The 13,492-nt window shown below is 34.3% G+C and overlaps 1 protein-coding gene across 1 annotated transcript in view; it reads left to right on the top strand.

Annotated features, from left to right (window-relative positions):
* Window positions 1-13,492, top strand: part of SHANK2 (SH3 and multiple ankyrin repeat domains 2) — a gene marked incomplete at its 5' end in the record, with an annotated part of 750,291 nt that overhangs the window by 362,258 nt on the left and 374,541 nt on the right. The window lies entirely within an intron of this gene.

Genomic DNA, 13,492 nt, shown 5'->3' with positions numbered 1-13,492 from the left:
AACTCCAGGAGTACCTGTCCATTTGACTTCAAGTCACAAAGATCAGTAGTTGACCTCCACATAACAGCAATTTTGCATCCATCCCACATTTGTTTGCATCCACAATCCAACCTGCAGTGTACATTTCCCTCTCTTTGTCCTCCTATGTATTAAAAATTGTCTTTTTCATTCTGTTTTTTTAAACAGAATATGCAAATGTCCTGCTAGTATTTTTATTCTCCATCCGCTGTGGCGACCCCTAACTGGGAAAAGCCGAAAGACACAACCAAACAAACAAACTAAATCATTTTTGCAGCTTGTTTCCTCAGGTAATAACACATTTTAAACAACATGTCACCTTACTCTTCAAACTAACATTTGAATACTGTTAGGCCACATGCCCATGCTGTGCATATCATAAAAATCATACACATTCTTGCATGTTGTTAAAATCATATACATGAAAATCATATGCACATGATGTGCATATTGTGAAAACTGGTGGTAAGTGCAAACATAAAATCTTCTGCCTGCCCCTGCTGGGGCAATTCCTACATTCATTACTTGTCTACCATCTTGCATGCTACCATCATGTAGGTTATTGGTCGGTATTTCATTATTCACTCTTAACTCATTACTAGTACCATTCATAATGGTATTAACATTAGACAAACCACTATGAGGTGGCTTATATGCATGGTTACTAACAGTTGCATTCGCATAACTTTGCGGTTCGTTCAAACCATTGAGTGAATTGCCCAGCAGACTAAGGACCAGGTTAATAACACTAGGGTAGGGGAAGGAATAGTCAGCACACCAGGCGATGATAGCAGTGAGTTAGGAGCCCCTGATATGATGGGTGAGAAGGTGGGATGTACTGATTTAGTTAACAATAGTAAGTCACCCCAAAGTGATACAGTTGTTAGACCTAAAGCTAGTAGTACGTTTTTTTCAACGAACAAGGTTCCTACTCCATTTCCAATAGCACAAGATCATTTTTTGGAGAGGAGACGGTCAGCCAGCAGGGGCAGGCAGAAGAGGAAGGGCCCCATAGAAGAGCAACAAGGTCCCACTTTGAAAAAGATGTGGGAGAGATCAGCTCATTAGTCATTAACCTGTCTAACAGAGTGTTGAATAGATATGAGGAACAGGTCTTAAATAAAGGCCTTAGTTTTATTCCCACTAAGAAAAGTGACTTGGTTGACACTGTAATTGACACTAAACTATTTATTAGAAATGTACAATTAAAATTGGACTATGGACAGGAAAATGATAATACAGGGCCTACTAAGTTTCGAGCAAATAGTACATTTATTCCACAATTGCATCCCACTATTGAAGTATTTGGAAAAGTCCTAGAGAATGACATATATAGGTACTTTCAAGACAAAAGGGTTATAAGACATGGGCAGAATTTAAACCATTTTCAAAGGAAAGCACTAATTGACCTAAGGCAGGATGAATCAATAGTTATCAGACCAGCCGACAAAGGCGGTCCAATTGTCCTGATGGATACTACCCATTATAATGATAAGATGAAACAACTTTTAAATGATGATGAATCCTATCAAAAAATAGAGTATGACATCTTGGTAGATAAGGTGTTTAGTGTTTATTATACCTTAGATGACCTTATTATGTCCTTAGATATCACGAAAGAACTATATGATTTTTTCAAAGTCAAGGACCCGATAATACCAGTCATTCAGGGACTGCCGAAGATTCACAAATCTAATACGGACCCACCCATGAGACCCATCGTGGCAGGACAGGGTTGGGTTACGGAACCACTCTCAGTCTACACAGAGAGTCTATTGAGACCACTAGTAGATGAGAACAAGAGAATACTCAAGGACAGTAAGCAATTTTTGTTGGACTTATACACTTATACGAAACAATTGAGAGATGACCAACTTTTTTTCTTGGTGACCTTAGATGTTGTGAGTCTATTCACGGTAATCCCAAATGAAACAGGTATCAATTTTATTATAGAATATTTAAGAGCACATTCACATTTCTCCACTAAAAAGGTGGATTTAGTTGCTCTGTTGCTTGAGACCATTCTAGCTAATAATGTATTTGCTTTTGGAGATCACATTTATCTTCAGAAGGATGGCGTGGCTATGGGCACATCTTGTGCCAATAGCTACGCCAACCTAGTTATGGCCATGTGGGAAGACAAATATGTATATGAGAATGCCCACTTTAAGGAATATGTGGGCATGTACTGTAGATTTGTGGATGATCTCTTTTTTGTGTGGTTAGGAGATGAAGAATCCCTTAGAACTTTTGTCACCTACCTAGATACAACCACAGATTTTTTGAAGTTTACTATGAACTTCTCTAGAATCAACATCTCTTACTTAGATGTAGAGATATACAGATTGCCCAATGGAATGCTGAATACGACCATACACAGAAAAGGATGCTATAGGAATAATTTACTCCATAGACAAAGTATGCACCCTCTACATGTCTTTAACAATGTCCTAAAAGGACAATTTATGAGGGCGTCCAGACTTAATCCAAATGAAGAGTGTTATAAGTCTGAAATACAGGATCTCAAGAATAGATTCTTAGATAGGGGATATTGTGAAAAAGATATTAATGAAACAATTATTGCAGTGGACTCATTGATGTCCGATAGAGCTAGACCATATTTTTTAGAGCAATTGGAACAATCTGAGGCTGCAATACCATCCAAAAATGAGGTTAGGGCCACTCTGTCCTTTAGCCAAGCCAGTTTGGAAGTGAAAGGACTTATGTATAAACATTGGGACATCCTACTATCTGACAGGGATGTGAGTAAGGTTGTAGGTCCTAGGCCACGAATAACATACAAGAACCACCCCAATTTGAAGAGTATATTATGTAGGCCTAGATATGTCCCTAATAAGCAAGGTAAGGTAGGTGTGTCATTGAACACAGTACCCTGTGGCAAATGTAACCAATGCACTTTCATAAATTTAAACACTGATTTTATACACCCTACAACAGGACGAGTGTTTAGTTTTTACACTAATACCAACTGTGAAAGTAAGAATGTTGTTTACGTTGCTATCTGTAATTCATGTCCTGCCTACTACATTGGGAAGACCAATCGCACCCTAAAGGAACGTATTAGGGAACATAATTATCAGATCAGAATAGGCTCAGATGTCAATGCATTAGCCAGACACCACAAAGCTGCAGGCCCAGACCACAGTTTTAAATTTTATGTCCTCCAGATACTTACACAAGGTCTAAGAGGAGGTGACCTCACTAACAAAACATTGGAATGTGAGACCAGGTGGATCATTAGATGGAGGGCAGATGAACCCCCTGGTCTCAACGACAAGGTTCAGATAAAACCTTTCCTGAAGAGTAGGAGAATACGTAGACCAAAGTAAATGTGTCTCTATTTTGATTGTTTGGACGACATATCCTGTAGCGCCTATATAGAATATTATTCACATTATAATCACTTAGACTCATTTGAAGGGTTATATGTTGTTTATGCTACTCTTGACCTTAAATGTAGTCCTTATGTACAGTTTCTAGTATGAAAAGTCGAGATTGTATGCATAGAGTTTTTACATCTTTTGTACATTTTAGAGTTTTTACAATATGTTCTCTACTATATATTTGGTACATTTATTATAAATGTAGATTTTTGATTTTTTAAGTATTATAATTGACTTTTTATATATCACAATGAATTTTTTATAATGGTTTTTATAACTTCATATAATGTTTTTATTTACTGAAGTTCGCTTAAGCTAATGGACTTTTTAATATTGTATCTGCAATGAAACATGAGGCGATACACCTAGCACTTTAAATGTGAAGGTGCCTCAGATGTAGAACTAGTAACCAATCAGAATCCATGGAAGGCCTTTAAAAAGTTTGATATTCTGTGTGTTATTATTATAAGTCTGAAGAAGCCTGTTGGCGAAAGCGCTCACTTTGTCCTGAATTAAAGTTTTACTGAGTATCCAGAAGTGTACGTTGTGATCTATAACTTGGGATTTACATCTTTGAAGCTATATTACATTTTATTGCCATAGGGAACAGCGTGTATGGTGACTGGAACATTTCATGCAGGAAAATATTTGAACATGAAAATTGAATTTAGAATTTTATCTTATCTAGTTCCCTGTAATTTCAGGAAAAAATACTTTTTTATATAAAATTCACAAGTGCATTTGTGTCAGATGATCTGGACAGTTACAATACTTTAGTAACCATTGTTTTTTAGCAATTACCATTTCCTTTGGGTCACTATCCCCTACATGAATGACTGTTTCCATATGTCTACCCACAATTTTATTAGTGTTGACATCCTTTTGCAAATCTCATTGGCACAAACCATAGAATAAGCATGAAAACATTGTGTATGATTTCCTGATACAAAATAAATACTTTTACTGAAACTTACTATATTCTACAAAACACCTAATTGCTTATGTGTCAGAACAGCAGTCACTGGTTAGCCAAGAATCAAATCCTGAACCTTCTGATCTACATAATTTGAATATTTCACTTAATTTTACTGTAAGCACAATAAACTTTGCAGATTTAAACATTTCAGCCATATAACACCTTATTCTAGTTTACCTGCTTAGATTATAATTCTACCTAATTAATGAAAAAACAACAAAAATAAAATAAATAAAAGTAAAAATAAAATTCTTTCCTATAACATCCCTTTGTTTTTATTCATTTATTACTGATTTAACTGAGCCAGGAATTTACAACCATGATAACCTTCCTAGCATCTTGTCTGCATCATATGTGAAACCATGATTGCTTTTCACGCCACCCTGAAGTCGGTGATCTGTGTTCAGTATATAATTATTTTCATGAGACATGCCTGTCTTGTCTTTATATCTTCACCCTGTGAAAAAAAGAATTGGAAAATGACCATTTCTAATAACATGCATTTGTGTAAACAAACGTGTCCCTCTTATAATGCTGATTTATTAAATCTGCTGCTGATTTACATTTACCTGGGATGTTTACTTTGTGCTAATAAGAAAGAATGTGAATTTAGTTAAGACAGCTTTTGCCAAAGAATTTACAGTTGCACATTTTCTTCCCCCTTGGCAATAATGTTATTTTGAATAAGTTGGTCTGCAATCATAATAAGTGGCATACTGTAACAGTCTAGTGTTTCAAAGCTCGCGAATCATCCTCTCTGTAATTTAAGTGCTCCACTGGAATATTAGTGTTATACATGTAACCCACTTATTGATTATATTCCTAGCAACAAATGCAGCCCACAAAAAACACATTTTACACAAAAAAAGCTGACTACTGTCAGTTCCGTCTTGTTGGAAATGCAGCAAAACAAAATCACGTTTGACTTTGTAGAGCTAAAGGGCCCATTTAGACATGCAGAAATACCTCCTTTTGTTATTACATCTTCCAGAATAGGCAAAATGTTTTAATTTATCATTTAATTATATACTCTGCAGACATATCTCAACAATGCCTGAATTCTCTGAATCACTTGGCTGCTTAAATGCCTTAATGCAGGCAGATCCGGGGAAAATAAATTGTCCCCCAGAATGCTTTGATAGCATTTACTACTTCCACAGAGACAGCCCACTATGTTGTTGCATGTCTTTGTGTTGTAGCATCATGGTAGGGTTATCTCTGAATCAGAAAGGGTTAAGTATATGTCATGGTAGCCCTTCTGAATTGTGTGATCTGGAAAAAATATTAGATCAAGCTGAAGTGAAAACAGGATATTAAATAATAAGTGTAGTGATATGATAATAAAAGAGACATCTTATTTTGCTTCTTCATTGTATTCATTTAATAAGAGGAATACATGTGTAAATAAAATTAGTTAAGATTAATGTTAAAGTTTTTTTTTCCAAACATTTAGTTAATGAAGGGTTATTTTTTTCTTTTCTTGTGAAAGAAATACGCATGCTTTTATATAACTAAGGAACACATATTTAAATATTATCTAATCAATTGATTTTAAATCTAACCATTTTTTTAAAGATGTAAAATTTTACTAAAGTAAATAAAATTATCAATAGCCTCCAATCTAAATCAGTTGAACCTTCATGAAGAATATGAAGAATCACAAATTGGCTTGTCCATGCATAATCATAATAACTAAGCCATTAAAGAATACCATGCAATGCTTCATTAAAAATTTTGAATATTTGTTGTCCAAGAAAATATGAAGTATGTCTGCTTTGGCTGGACTACAAGCTCTACAAGTTATGGTTAAATGAAACTGTCTTGATGGAGTTAAATATGCATTACTAATGAATGAAGCTTTTTTAGGGGGTAAATTTGATTCTCAACATTAAAGAAGTTGTCATAACATGTTCAAGTAACAAAGTCAGACCATATTCTACCCAGATTTTTGAAAACTGAAAATTATTCCTAGTTTTAAAATATTGCATTAGCCTGCAAGCTTTGGAAACAGGCCTTTTTCCTTGGGGTGTTGGGAATAAAGTTTATATATATATATATATATATATGTAAAGGAGGGTTTTTACATAACAGTGTTTGTAATACTTTTTTTTTTTTTTTTTTTTTTTTAAGAGAAGCTTGTAAAATTATTTAAGGATTATTAGCTAACTTTTTACCAAAACAAGTTATATTATTAGTTGGTCCTGTGAAACTAGTTTCTTTGGATTCACTTTCTAAAATGTTTTATTTTTAAGTAGTTGAAAATTCGATAGGTCTAGCATTGTATTATTTAACTTATAATTAGGGGGTTGAGTTACAGACTGGAATAGTTAAATAAAAATATTGCTAAAGTTCAATAGGGTAGTCATCTTTTTGACAGAGGATGATCATGCTTCTGAAGGTCACTTTAATGACATCATAGATAAAAGAAACTGAAAATGGCTGCTTCCTCCATCAGATATTCCTGATCGGCCTCAATGACCCTTTTTGTTTTACTACATCTTATCATTGTGTACAAATGTATAATGTGTTCTGTATTACTATTATGTGCATATAATGTGTTAGTATTTGCATACAATGTGAAAATATATTAGACTGTATTGTTCTTTAACTCTATGTATATGAAGCTTTTCTCCCCAGGCTTTTGTTGAAAAAGGACCTTGTATAGTTGGAATTTCCCATTAAACAAAAATAAATAATTCCTTTGACATTACTGTCCAGAAATGTATCTTTACCTTTGTGATTATATATCACATATAACAGAAAATCTCATGTGATTTCTAGTACCACTAAAAATTCAAATTCCAGGTCTAAGTAATATAAGGATAGCTTTTGATTTCAGAATACAGCATACTACTGCATGTAGGTTTGCTGTAGAAGGGGTAGGTTAGGTGAGTATGTATATATGTAGGTGTGTATGGGGGGAATGTATGAGTGCATCAAATGTGAAGGAGCTGTGTGTGTGTGTGGGGGGGGGGGTCGGGATGGCTATCATACTTCCACATACCACCAGAATAATGAGCAAAGCTTGCAACACCAGTCACCATGGATAATGATAAAGTGGGCAAAAAACAAACTGAAGAAATACAGGTGAAACACAAATAGAAGGCCCAAAGAAGCAAACTGCTGTAGATAAAATCCAGAAGAACATTAACCCAGAAGACTTTTAAAATAAAAACTTATTTAAAACAATGAAAGATAAATGCTTTTCTTCAAAAAATAAATGAACTCCATCAGATAACAATGCTGGAAGTACAAACTAATTTTAAAGTTTTTGTGTTAGACTGCCAAGCCCCCAGGAACTGAAATATCATCTTAAAGGAGCAACTGAAAAGAAATTCACAGTACATAGCACTGAGTCAATACTATTTACAAACATTGCAGCAAAGAATAAATTATAGAAACTAGAAACAGAATCCATTCCCCATAAAGTAGTAACATAATGGCAAATATATGCTTGATGTGTTGGTGTTTGGACCATCTCTGTTCTAATATTGTTTTCAGATTCCTTCCCCTTTTAAACACCACTTGTGGACTCGGCCCCACATGATCACAAATGGCATTCTCATGTAGGAGAAGACACCAATTCTTTTCCAGGATAGATTTCATGGTGAGAACTTCAGTAGAATAAGTTGTAATAAAAGAACTCCTGAGGGTTTCTGTGATTGTTTTCATAGTCTTCACCATGTGTAGCATTGATATTGTACCCCCAGCATCTAGAACTTCCTCACTTCTGATGTTAGTCACGCAACGGCGTCCAAAATTGGCACAAAATGAAGAGACACGTGTTTATTAATCACCTCTAGCATCAAGTTGTCTATAAATTTTGTAGGGTTTCACATTTTAAAAACATGTTTTTCAGGAATATGCACTTATCCCAAAAGGCAGTATCTTCCATGGTCACTCGGGCTGCCCTCACAAACTGGCCTTTGACCACTGCCCTTTTCTGTGTTATAGAGTACAAACTGTTGAAATGGAGAAAATTGTTGAAATACATGGGTTTCTTATAGATTTTGGAGGTGAATCTTCTGTTTGTATTGTCCTTGGCCAACCGTATAGCCAGGTAAGCTGTAGTTACATCATTACTCTCATGGGTAAATGCAAGAAACATGGTTGCTTGATTAACATATGACAAAAATATGGAGGATGTCATGAGCTTCACCATCCCACAGGATAAAAATATCATCCAAAAAGCATGTGTAGAATCTACATAATGAAAAAAAGGAGAATTAAATAAAAGTTTTATAACTGAATAACATGTTTTTAAAACATGCCTGTCCTACTTGTAGTCAACTTGATGCTAGAGGTGATTGATAACTTTGTTCCATTTTGTGCCAATTTTGGGAGGCTATTGTGTGACTAACATCGAAAGTGGGGGGTGCAATATTAATGACACCCATGGCTGAGACTATGAAATCAGTCACAGAAACCTTCAGGAATTGTTTTATTACAACTTATTCTACAGAAGGTCTCTCCATGAAATCTATCCTGGAAAAGAGCTGGTGTCTTCTCCTACAGGAGAATACCATTCATGATTATGTGAGACTGGTTCCATGAGTGGTGTTTAAAAAGGGTAGGAATTTGAAAACAATATTAGAGCAGAGATGGTCCAAACAGCAACATAGACAAAACATTGAATTTATGGGGATGAAAAAAAGTGTGGTTGTTGTCCCTACTGCCCCAATATTCTGGTCTGCCATGAAATTAGATTGAATAACCTGGTGGTCGCTATAAAAAAACAGATTTAATTGTTGTACAACAAAGGTGGTATATTGTGAAGTATGTCTGTCTGCCCCTGATTCTACATAGGAAAAATGGAGAGGAAACTGAGTGACAGAATGTACAAACATTTTTATGAAATCAAAATGAGAAACAATATTAATGCCCTCTATAAACACACAAAATGTTATCCATACCATAAGTTCAACCTTTCATTTTGGAACAAATGCCTTCTAATAGTAAAGAAAGTCCATAGACCTTATTACTTGAAAAATGCGAATAATATTGGCAGTTACGTTTGAATGCCAATAATTGACCTGGATGAAATGAATGTTTCGATATCATGTTTGCTTAAGTTAAAAGCAGCGGAAAGATGATCCCTAATATAAGGCATATATTTACATACTTTTGCCTTTATTTTTCTATTTTATGGGAATGCATTCTGTTTCTATTTTCTATATTTTACTCTTTGTTGCAATTTTTATATATAGTAATGACTCACTGCTATACACTGTGAATTTCTTTTCAGTGGCTCCTTTAAGATGATGTTTCATTTCCTGGGGGCTTGCCGGTCATGTGAATGAACACAAAAGATTTAAAATTAATGTATATTTCTAGCATTGTTATCTGATGAATTTCATGTGTTCTCTGAATGAAAGTGCTTGTCTTTCATTGTTTAAACAAGTTTTTATTTTAAACGGCTTCTGGATTAAAGTTCTTGTGGATTTTATCTACAGCAATTTGTTTCGCTGGGCCTTTCATAACTCTAAATTGACACCATAGTGCCAATTAAATGACAAGTACAAATAGAACATAAACTACAGAAATTAAAATTTGTTGGCATCATTACGAATAATTGCTGCAGGAAATATATGCATGTTTTGGAATAAAGCCAGGACTTAATGTCATAATTCTGTCATATATTCTCAGTCAATAGATGCACAGATAGAAAAAAAAAGTTTTCTGTGGCTCTGCTCGACAGTGGCACAGGAAAATAATTTTCTTAGGTGGCAAAAGCCAGGGTACCTTTTTGACTGGGCTTGTATAGGCCCTAGTGCCGATAGCCTAGTACCTACCTATGAACCTATTATAGAGCAAAAACAGTAGGTCCTGTGAATCATCATGTAACACTTTTTTTTTTTTTGCAAATAATATATTTGCTTTCTATAATCAAACAAAATATTAGTCTAAATCAACAAGAAGGAGGTGAGCCCTTTGGTGGTCTCTCGCTTAAACATATTATCTCCATGGTCATACTATACTGCACATTGGTCTTACACAAACAGCAGTCTTGTTAAATCAAACTAATTATTGAGGACATTCAACAAGCATCTAATTTTGACAAAATTTAATTGAAAGAATATAGGGTAGCCAGATGATAAATTACATAGCATATTTTCTGTTCTTTTTGTTAGTGTTGCAGGGTGTTCTCTTAAAAAACATAAACATTGGAAAAAAAGAAAGTTGCATATGTGCTGCATGAGAATTAAAATTTAGAAGAAATTAATGGAACCAAATATGTCTTCTATGAGGCAGGCTTGACGGTACCATTGAGCCTTTACTTCTGAGTGGGAACACTTCCTCTCTGGACAATGGAGTTAAGGTTAGCCTACCCGCAGTGTGAGATAAAGGCTGCCTAACTTGTCTTCCACTCCCCATTTCCCATATTTTCTCGGAGAAGTCTTTGAGAAAAGAAACATCATTTTGGAAGGCTGTTTCTACTGAAAGTATAAACCCTTTAATGACTTAGACAGTGTATAGGTTTAAATGCCAGTCACATGCCTAGGCTGGACATAGTTATTATTACAGTTCTTGGTCTTAAGACCATCTCTTTTTCGTTCACATCATTTTGTTCCATTTTACCTATTATTATATATGAGACATTTGTAAACTGGACATAACCTGGGGCTAATGCTCATTGCAAAATCAATTACTATTCTTAGGGGCAAGATGTCTCACATTCAAATACTAGAACTCTGGTGTACAAGGTTTCAAGCATCATTTCCCAAACAACTGTGGCTCTTGTGCAAATAAGTGTGTTGCGTAGTAAAAAAATTAATGTGGTGATGAAGACTGATTCACAGTTTAGGGATGAGCTACCCTAAACCCTTCTCTTCAGTTCAAAAGACCTCTAAAATTAACAAGGGAACCTACTCCAGTCGTCTTATTCTGGTTGAAATGAAGAAGGAAAAGACCACAGATCAGCTTATTCTAAACAGATTTCATGCCCTGCAGAGAATTACATCGAAGAAGTTGATAAAGGCTTCCCCTCTCTCTTTGGGCTGTGCCAGATGTGTCATTTATTCAAATAGCATTTCAGAAAACTTTCTTCCTTAAAATAGAGGTATGCCCTAAAGTTTTACAGCCTAAACCTTTTGACCATTTACTAATTCCTTTCAAGAAATGCTTGATGAAGTAGCCCTTTAATCTGTTAGTCAGCCACTAGCTTCAATAAAGGAAGACCGATTTTATAGAACGTATAATGATCACACTGAAGAACCCTGTTATTGCTAAGAACCCAAAGGCAGTAGCAAAAGCAAACTGTTTCTGTGCACTAAAAAGTAAACTAACAAATGTATGCAGTATTTATTTTTTTGTAGCTTATCTGTCATCTGACAGCTTCGGTGTGAAGAAAATATCCAGCTGAAGTTTAATGTCCAACTCCAGCTTTATTTCAAAACACGTTTCCTGTATGGTTCATACCTCATGCAACTGCACTGTATTCATGAAAGCATTTTTAGTACTAAAGAGTAGAATTTCTAAATAAAATTCAAATCAAAAGCAAAGCAAATTGCATATTATGTCAATTTCTACAAATCAGAAATTTGGACACACACCAAATTTCAGTTTGCAGTGATGAAATTAGAACCTACAGAGCAAAGCATATGAAGCTCATCGCTATGGTGCCCTTGAGATGAAATCACACTCTTGGTAATGAAAAGGATTAAATTGACATCATGGTTTGTAACTTCTAGGCATGTGCTATTTTCAGAATTTTTTTTTTTTTTTTTACTTTTTTAAAGATTTTTCAAGCACTTATTTCCTTTTACCACTTAAGTTATTTTCTGGTTTTCAGTGTATATTATTGCTTTTTGTTATACTTCAGCAGTGACAAAGAAAAAGTTGAATAACAAGCAGTCATTGTGATATAACTATGTGTGTAGAGAATCAATTCAGAGGTCCATTCTGTCATTTACCAGTGTCATGGTCACCTTACCCTTTAAATAACAGTATTAATGGGTGGTTTATTTCCTCTAGATTATATAACTACCACCTTGGGTCTCACATGAAGAGAGGCCACCAGTCTAGCTGGGCTATTCCAATCAACAGAAGAAAAGTAAACAAAATAAATAGTTTTGTTGCTATCCTAAATATCCATAATGACTTCCACCATGGCAAATTAACATATTTTGCCTTAAAAAGAAACCATAGTTCCTACTGATCTCACTCCTTTATTCAGTATATAATTTGCTTTATTACATAATAATAATAATAATAATAATAATAATAATCATATCAATGTTTAAATAATGGAAGTGGATATAGTATGATAGAACCTGAATATTAAGAAATGTCTTTGAACTGTCATCATATTGTGGAATACCATGCAATGGGATGAAGAAAATGTATTACTCACGCTGCTGTCATTTTTTTTTTTTTTGTATTTTATCATTTATTTCAGAATACTGACAGTATTATTTAGTGTATTTTTTGATTATAGAGTATACTTTTCTATAAATTGTTATTTTCTCTAGTGAGGATTAAACTGACTGTTTAATTGTTTCACAGTTAATCAAAGCAGCAGTTTCAGGGAGAGTTGAATAATTCATTTTTCATTCTGACTCAAAGAAAATGCATTGGATTATATTCTGTCAAGAAATATATATTTTATGTTCTGTTATTTCTGTGTGGACTAACTCTTTTATTTTCAGTTCTTCAACTTGTAACTATGACATCATATCAAAGAAACCATGGAAATACTAAAGAAAAAAGGTCTATTTGCTGACTAGCTAGAATGATTGACCTTCAGCATTCATGTGCCAGTTTCTATAGTTGTTTGTGCACAAGAAAGAGAGAGAGAGAAAATTCTATTTTTTTTCCATTTTTTCTGCAAGCAAATCTGTAAAGAAGACATTGTATACTGGATAGATTTTTTGGGCATATGCAATGTTAATTTCATCATCTAAATAAAAAACTACATTTTTGAAGGAATAATAAATAAAAATATAATCATAGCTTGAAGGGAAACTATACAGTTTCTTAATTATCTGATAAGCTAAGATGCTAAAAGGATAAACAGACCTGGGAGTTTTTTTATTTATTTATTTTTTAATCTTAATGACAACTATCCTGATGTAAAGACAGCAACTCTCACATA

This window comes from Protopterus annectens, chromosome 9.part0, assembly GCF_019279795.1.
Source record: "Protopterus annectens isolate FY-2018-M chromosome 9.part0, PAN1.0, whole genome shotgun sequence".
NCBI classification, from domain to species: domain Eukaryota; kingdom Metazoa; phylum Chordata; order Ceratodontiformes; family Protopteridae; genus Protopterus; species Protopterus annectens.
The sequence above is the reverse complement of the archived record's forward strand: the minus strand, read 5'-3'. Positions and strand labels throughout refer to the sequence as shown.